Source organism: Camellia sinensis, chromosome 7 (genome assembly GCF_055761805.1).
Source record: "Camellia sinensis isolate YWXY chromosome 7, ASM5576180v1, whole genome shotgun sequence".
Taxonomy (NCBI): Eukaryota; Viridiplantae; Streptophyta; class Magnoliopsida; order Ericales; family Theaceae; genus Camellia; species Camellia sinensis.
The window spans coordinates 100,331,651-100,340,822 of record NC_138967.1 but is presented as its reverse complement, the minus strand read 5'-3'; positions in this window follow the sequence as shown (position 1 = coordinate 100,340,822).

The window sequence follows — 9,172 nt, the reverse complement described above, 5'->3', positions numbered from 1 at the left end:
TACCACCCCATTGTTGTGCATGAGACTTTTAAATGGAAATTATGCATTGAGCATCATTGATTTTAGATGAGAAAATATGAATTTTCTTAACATGTGCATAGTATGATCATATGCATCTCAATCATCTACATACTTTGTTAATAGTATTTCTACTGGGCATTAGCTCATTCCAAACTAATAATATTTCAAGAATCGATGGTGTGACTCCGTCCAAGTAACAAGATGGTGGAGACTTTTGATTGGAGCATATGGGCTCATTGATGTTATGTGTTGAAACTCCGAAGCTAATGTTTTTTTGAGACTGAACGCCCACCTTTTATTTCCTCCTTCAATCAATCATAAATTATTACTCTTATCTTTTTATCATTGCTTCTTATCCACAAAAAAAAAAAAAAACACTATACTATAATTTTACTTTCTTCCTTCACTTTTATTATGTGTTCAAGCGTTGTTTACCAAAAAAAAAAAAAAAACAAACAAACTTTGTATCCCTTTTTGATTTTAGAGAGCTTTGTTATCTCGTCCACTACAACCCTATTAGAACTCCTATTGTACAATTATCAGAACAACAATATTTGTGTTCTGTTTTCATTTTACGAATTGGTTTCTATTTCTATTATAGTACAAAAGCTCTCTTTGTCCAATTATATTACTATATAATTCTCTATATTCAACCCTGCTTTTCAAAAATAAAAAAACAAAAAAATTGTAATCCGTTTTGATTTTGTCAAGTGTCAAGTGTTTCTTTCGTATCTTCACATTCTCTGCAAACTCTATTTTGCTTTGTAAAGCTCAATTTCCACACTTCCATTTCAATTGCTATAGAAAATCCCTTTGTTGTGTTCTAGCTTCTTACATTTTAAGTTCCGCTATCCGTAGAAGCAACACTTGAGAGAAAGGTGGGGTTGGGGGCATAACTAAAACAGGGGGTGAGAAATGGTCTTGAACTTTGTTGTTCCTATAGTAATGAAGATTGGAGAATATCCCAAAATCCTCTCTCTCTCTCTCTACTTTCTCTCTCTATATCCTTATTCTCTCTCATTTGGAATGCATAAGTTTCTCTCTCTAAAATCAACACATTGCAGTCTATACATACATATATACATGTGTATACATATATGCAACTGTTATTGTTGTTGTTGTTGTTCTTCTTCTTCTTCAATCTATTTGAATTCGAGTGTGTAATGAGAGATAGAGACTTGGGGGATAACAATGTTAGAGCAAAGTTAGGGTTTTTGGATTTCAATAGAAGTGCGTTTGAGTTTGGATTCGAAGGGTTCTTCGTCAAATTCAATTGTTGTGGCGGCGGAACACGATGGAGTTTTGTCTGCCACTACGGGGCTCGCGAAGGACGCTAGTGTCATCTTTCATTTGTGTCACGTCCCTATTGGTTTAGTGTCATAATCGGCCAGTAATCCTAAGATTACCGAAGGCCTCTGAAACATATTAACAAAATAAGGGGCTGGTGGAAGAAAATAACAAAATACAATGTCTATATAACTATGCAGACTTGTATGGGGTAGAAAATTTAAACTTATATTTACATATATTATGACGTCATTCTAGGGTCAACACATCATCACATGTACAGATAGAACAAAAAGGGACTTAGCCCTATATACAAAATTGACAAAAGAAAATAAGAGCTTAAAACTTGATCACAAAACATCTTTCCAGGTACCTCCTCATAAAGTACAGTGGTTGGCTGACAAGACAGATCCAGACTAGATGTCTCAAGCCTAGTCACGCGTTTGATCACCTACATATATAATATAAACAATGAGTTGGAGCCTAGTGAATAATAACAGAGTAAATGTTTTGATAAACGGTGTCCATATCAGATTCAAAAATCAGAATTCATATAAAAAACGAATTCATTTGCATATTCAGATTTGTAATCAGTCATACGTGGTACATCCATTAGCTAACAAAGTAGATGGTCATATAAGACCCATATACAAAGCAGATCAGATAGATGATTATGCATAATCGTAACAAATAACCATATATGTTTGATAGATAGTTTCATGATTGGAACCCACATACATCCCTGGTACTAGGTAATAGATCATAGATATTAGATATCAGATAATAGATGCTAAGGATACCACGATTACATTTCAGAAAATTGGACAATCATTCATTCATTCATTCGTTCAGAAAATATCATTTTAGAAAACAAAGTATAACTTATTCTCAGAAAATAAATATAAGTAAACTTATCTTTATAGTGTTGTTACTCACAGATAGCTCCAGAAGCAAATCAGATGAATCAGACAAATCAGATAGACAACAACACGTGACCTACACAAACACGTGTCAGATACATACTAAAACACACACTTTGAAAACACTTGACCTATTATATTTCTTTCTTAGTGTGTTTCTAATTCATTTCCTCATTATTGTGGCCTAAACCAAGGCTTAAGAATGCCTAAGATGGAATTAAAATGCAGTTATGCACTTCAAAACACTTGACAAAATTTTAAAAAACAGGGCAGTTCGCTCTAACAAAGCTTTGGTTGCTCGGAGTGGACTCCTTAATATGCAAAAGTACTGAGAGCTCGCATTTTACGCTCGAGCCAACTTTTTGGTCGCTCAAGCCATGGGCCTAACAAAGGTGAGTTCACTCGAGCGAAACTTAGGTCGCTTGAGCCAACTACACCATTTGCAAAACTTCTGAGAGCTCACAAAGTATGCTCGAACAAAGAGTTCATCACTCGAGTGAACCCTGCAAACTTTGAAATTTCCAAATTGTTCTTCAGGCTTCAAAACTCAACTCCAATGCATTAAAACTTGTCCTTTTGGGCCAAAATGTTGGAGAACACTTGGAAACTTCTATAAAAACATGAATTGAATTCTTAAAATCAAAGCCCAAAATCAAATAAATTCTTTAAAATCATGCTCAAATACTTTTCAATTCTTCAAAATCAAGCTTTAAAGTACATGCATGCAATAATATGAACCCTTAGTTTTGAAAACATGAACAAATAAAGTTTTATTAGTAAATTAATGTTGAATTCTCAAAATTATGCAAGTGTAGACCCATGCATGTAAGTATTTGTTGAAACTCAAACTCAAAGCTTGGTGAATTATACATTCATGCAAGATTTGCCTACAATTTCATCCTTCTAAGCTCAATTCTTGATCTTGATCATAATGTCTTCTTGAATCCTCATACTTAATAAGTTAAACACAAAAATTACTCACCTAAAGTCTTGAATTTGGAGTGTGAAAGCTCAAATACTCAAATTCTCTCTAATCTCCCTTTTTTACTCCTCAATTTAAGCCCTCCTTCTAAGTTGGCTTAAATTCTCTCTCTCTCTCTCTCTCTCTCTCTCTCTCTCTCCACTTTTTTTAGGCCAAAGAAATGATAGGGAATAGGTAGTCTTAAGCTCAATGTACTTATTTATAGTCTTGATTAACTTAGGCTAATTAAGTGCAATTTGGATTAATTAACCTTATATAATTTATTTATTCTAATTATTTTGAATCCGAATCAAAATTTAATTAAACTTACTATAGGGTTCTAAAAATTTTAAATAATGCATTGACTTAGTCAATTTCATCTTCGGATGCCGATAAGGATCTCAATTTTCATATCAGAACATAATTTTAGATAGATAGAAACACAAATGACGTATAAGATGCCCAATTGACTCACAATTTCATCTTAAATACTTATTAGGCATTCTTAATTATGGATTAGTAGTTAATTACGGATCAAGGTTGTCACAGTCCTTTAAGAGTTTGGTCCTCCAAACTTTAGGTTACCTTCATTTTGGACGAACATAGGATCCAACGGAAACAAATTAGGGTATCATATCTTCTTCTGTTTCCCAAGTTGCATATGTTCCTCCGTGTTGTTGCCAATCAACTTTTACCAACGGAATTTCTTTGTTCCTCAATTATTTGATTTGGCGGTTAACAATTTGAATTGGTTGTTCTTCATAAGTAAAGTCATCTTTCAGAAGCACATGTGTCGACTCAATCACATGGAACGAATCTCTCAAGTAATCTCGTAGCATTGAGATATGGAAGACATTATGTATATGTTCCATAACCGGAGGTAGAGCCACTTGATAGGTCACCGGATTAATTTTCTCAATAATCTCATACGGGCCAACATATCATGGCGCTAATTTTCCTTATGCTCCAAATCGTGTATGGCCCTTTATTGGAGTCACTTTGATAAACACGTGATTACCAACTTCATGCTCTTTGTCTTTTCTTCTAACATCTGCATAATTTTCTGATGACTTTGTGCGGTTTTTAACCGTTGTTGAAACAATTTCACTTTTTCAATCATCTCTTGTACAAGTTCTGGTCCCAACAAAGGTCTGTCACCTATTTTAAACCAACAGATTAGATATCGACATTTTCTTCCATACAAAGCCTCATAAGGAGCCATACCGATACTTGAATGATATCTACTATTATAGATAAACTCGGCCAAAGGCAAGTAGGTTTCCCAATTTCCTTGGAAATCTAACACCACATTCTCAACATATCCTCTAAGGTTTGTATTGTTCTTTCTGACTGACCATTTGTCTGTGGGTGATAGGCACTGCAAAGTCTTAATTCAGTCCTTAAGGCCTATTGCAAACTTTTCTAGAACTGTGTAGTAACCTTCAAATCCCCGTCGGACACAATAGATACTGGCACTCTATGTAGTCTCACAATCTCATTCACATAGATGTTAGTCAATTTGTTCACATTATAAAAAGTTTTAATAGGCAAAAAGTGAACAGACTTAGTCAAACAATCAATAATAACCCATATAGAGTCCATACCTCTTAAAGAGTGAGGTAGACCGACAATGAAGTCCATCATAATGCTCTCATTTCCATTCTGGTCCCAACAAAGGTCTGTCACCTATTTTAAACCAACAGGTTAAAGCAACCCAACGGGTCGTTGATGTTCGGCTTTTGCTTGTTGGCAAAGTAAACATTTAGCTACAAAATCAGCAATACACTTCTTCATTCCAGGCCACCAGAAATTCTATTTCAGATCATGATACATCTTTGTTTTGCCTAGATGCATAGCAAATTTGGAATTGCGAGCTTCAGTCATAATACGCTTTATTAGATCAGAATGGCCCAGTACACAAAGCCTACCCTGGAATTTCAATACATTGTTCTCAAGCATAAATCCTGGTCTCGGTTTTGAATCAATTTCTTCAGCAATCTTTTTCAAAAACTCATCTTCTAGTTTTTTTTCTTTAACTTCCTCAATGATTGCTTGCTGTGCAAAAATGGTAGCTAAGACTCCACCCTATTCACGCAGAACAATTTCAATGTCATTTCTTTCTAAGTCACATCAACTCTTTCTAACTGGTGAGTAAACATGCCAAATTTCCAATGAATTTTCTGCTTAAAGCATTTGTAACTGTATTGGCTTTTCCTGGATGGTACAGAATCTGCAAGTCATAGTTTTTTATTAATTTAAGCCATCTTTTTTGTCTCATGTTCATTTTTCTTTTTAGTGAAGAAATATTTCAAACTTTTGTGGTCCGTGTACACTTCACAAGTTGCTCCATATAAATAGTGACGCTAGATTTTCAAAGCAAACACTACAGCTACAAGTTCAAGATCATGGGTCAGATAATTCTTTGCATGAAATCAGAGTTGTCGAGAAGCTTACGCTATCACTTTCCTATTTTGCATTAACACACCCCAAGCCTTTGTATGAAGCATCATTGTAGATTTGGAACCCGTCAGTACCAGAAGGCAGTGTCAGAATTGGTGTAGTCACTAATCTAGTCTTTAACTCTTGAAAAATTGATTCTCTCTAATCATTCAAGTCAAACGACACACCTTTCTCTGTCAATTGAGTGAGTGGCAAAGCAAGTTTGGAAAAGTCTTTCACAAATCTCCTGTAAAAACTAGCAAGTCCCAGAAAACTTTGAACTTCTGTCACTGTAGTTAGTCTTGGCCAATTCACAATGGCCTCAATTTTCTGGGAGTCAATAGATATACCATCCTTGTTGATCACATGCCCCAGAAAAGTCACATTATCAAACTAGAATTCACATTTGGGCAGTTTCGCATACAATTTTTTCTCTTTTAATGTATACAACACAATTTTCAGATGATTTTCATATTCTTCCTTGCTTTTAGAGTAAATCAAAGTGTCATCAATAAACACCACAACAAATTCATCATGAAATTCTTTGAAAACCCTATTCATTAAATCTACGAAGGCAGCTGGTGCATTAGTTACCCCAAACGGCATTATCAAAAACTCATAGTGTCCATATCTAGTTCGAAAGGTTGTTTTCTCAATATCCTCAGCTTTAACTTTCAACTGGTGATACCTGGATCTAAGGTCTATTTTAGAAAACACTCAAGCTCCCTGGAGTTGATCAAACAAATCATCTATTCTGGGCAATGGGTATCTGTTTTTCACAGTCATCTTATTCAATTATCAGTAATCTATGCACAATCTTAAGGTCCCGTCTTTCTTTTTGACAAATAAAATTGAAGCACCCCAAGGCAAAGTGCTCGGTTGGATGAATTTCTTGTCAAGCTATTCTTGTAGTTGAATTTTCAATTCTTTTAGTTTAGTGGTTGACATTTTGTATGAGGTTTTAGAAATTGGTTGCGTTCAAGGCACTACTTCAATAGTGAATTCGATTTCCTTGTCCATCAAACCTCCGGGTGGTTCATTAGGAAAAGCATTTGAAAATTCATTAACTATTGGAATGTTTTCCACACTGGCACTATCTATAGTCACAGACAACACACTACACAAGTAGCCCCTACAACCTTTTCCCAACATTTTGTTAGCCTTCATAGAAGAAGTCAAATTGTAATACCCCTATTCCGTAATATGTTAATTGGTCCTTAATATGAGTATGATTATGTGTTTAATATGATTTTGTGTGCCATTATGTGGTTTCGAATTTCTATCTGTTCACCGTAGAAATATCTGTTTGATTTATCTGCTTTGAAAATTAAATTGGAGGCCTTATCGGCCACAGAACTCGAAATTGATTGCGCCATTGTGATTGACATAATTTTTAGAGCCTACGGTGAAATTTAATTAGAAATTGATTCGGGTCAGATTAAGTTGATTAAATTGATAATTTAAGTGCCCAATTGTTTATTATTATTATTATTTTGGAATAGTGGGGTTTGATGTAAAAGGGTACTACACCCTCAATTCCTTCCCTTATGTGGCTTTGGCTGATTAAACTCTCTAGAGAGAGTGATAGACCCGAAATTGAGAGAGAAAGGGGGAAATCATCTAAGTTTGCTCTTGAAGCTTTGGAGTCTTGAAGGCTAGCTCAAGAATGAACCATAGTTGTGAAGATTAAAGCTCTTTGGTGAGTAATTTTGTAAATTCAGAGTTGAATAAGAATAAAGAACATGAATTTAATTGAGTATGATGAAATTGAATTGGTTTTGTTGAATTGAAGGTTAAATTGTGCATGCATGTAAGAAATTGTCTTAAATTTGCATGTTTGAGCTTGAAATACATGATTCATGTAGAGTTTTGGTTAAAGCTCATGATGTAATCACCAATTGTATTATCTAAGTTGAGAATCATCACATGCATGTGCAAATTATAAGGTTGAATGCATGACATTGTTATGTTGGTAATGAGTTTGGTGGAAACTGAGCCATGCATGTGTTTGATTCATGAGATTAAGCTCCATGTTGATGTATTCTAGTGTTAGTACCATGTTAGTACAAATATATGTGAGATTGGAGCCATAGTATGCAAGAAAAGTTGGTTGAAAGTCGATTTGGAGCTCAAGAACTCATTCTGGAAAACCCAGAATTTTGATGTTCGCTCGAGCGGGGGAACTGCTGCTCGAGCGGGAAATATGTGCTCCCAGCACTTTTTGCAGACATGGTGTCCGCTCAAGCGGGGAAGTTGACGCTCGAGCGGGGAGCTATGTAGACAAGCCTTCCGCTCGAGCGGGTATTTGATGTAACCAGTACTTTTGTAGGCCTTAAGGGCCCGCTCGAGCAGGGAAGTCCACGCTCGAGCGGGGACCCTGTTTTCTGAAATTCTGAAAATGCATTCTGTGTTCTGTTTTCCGTTCCCTTTCACTTCTAAGCACTCTTAGGCATACTTTGAGCATTGTAATTGAATTAAAGAGATAAGAATGAAGCTAAAAGAGGAATATGTGAATTAAAGAACGGATTGAGTTATTTGTGACCCATATATGTTATGTGATGTGTAGGGTCAAGCTCTAGGGCAAATCCACAAGCCAATCACTGTGAGTAATATCTGAAATGTATTATTGTCCAATTGCTTACTTCTAGGTAAGTTTTGTAAAGCTCATTAATCTGAATGGTGGACAAAGTTTGAAATGAAAGTTTGAAAGGCTTGAAAGGCCAGTTTGAAATGAAAGTTGAAAGGCCAAGAGGCCAGTTTGATACGAAAGTATATTTGGGCCGAAGCTCATTTTGGCACAAATGAATGGACCGAAGGTCGTTTTGGCACAAATGAATGGACCGAAGGTCGTTTTGGCACAAGTAAATGGACCGAAGGTCGTTTTGGCACAAGTGAATGTGTGGACCGAAGGTCGTTTTGGCACAAGTAAATGGACCGAAGGTCGTTTTGGCACAAATGAATGGACCAAAGGTCGTTTTGGCACAAATGAATTGACCAAAGGTCGTTTTGGCACAAAGGAATGGACCAAAGGTCGTTTTGGCACAAACGAATGGACCGAAGGTCGTTTTGGCACAAATAAATGGACCGAAGGTCGTTTTGGCACAAATAAATGGACCGAAGGTCGTTTTGGCACAAATGAATGGACTGAAGGTCGTTTTGACATAAATGAATGGACCGAAGGTCGTTTTGACATGAATGAGTGGGCCGAAGGCCGTTTTGACATAAATGAATGGGCCGAAGACTGTTTTGACTTGAATGAATGGGCCAAAGGCCAGTATGTTTGGAACTACAATCACTTGATCTAAATTTTGTATAAGTGCATATATGTTAAGTAGAAATTGAATTGGGCCCAAGGCCGTTTGGAGCATGTTGTTCTACATATTGTTTATGTAACTTCTGTATTTGATATTATTCACTGGGCTATCGCTCACGCTTATTCATGTGTTTGTAGGTGAGCCAAGAGAAGTCCAAACCCAGCCCCAGTGAAGTCTGTGAGGAACAATAAAGGTTTTCGGAGAGTCAGCTCCTGTGTCTCGCGCACGAG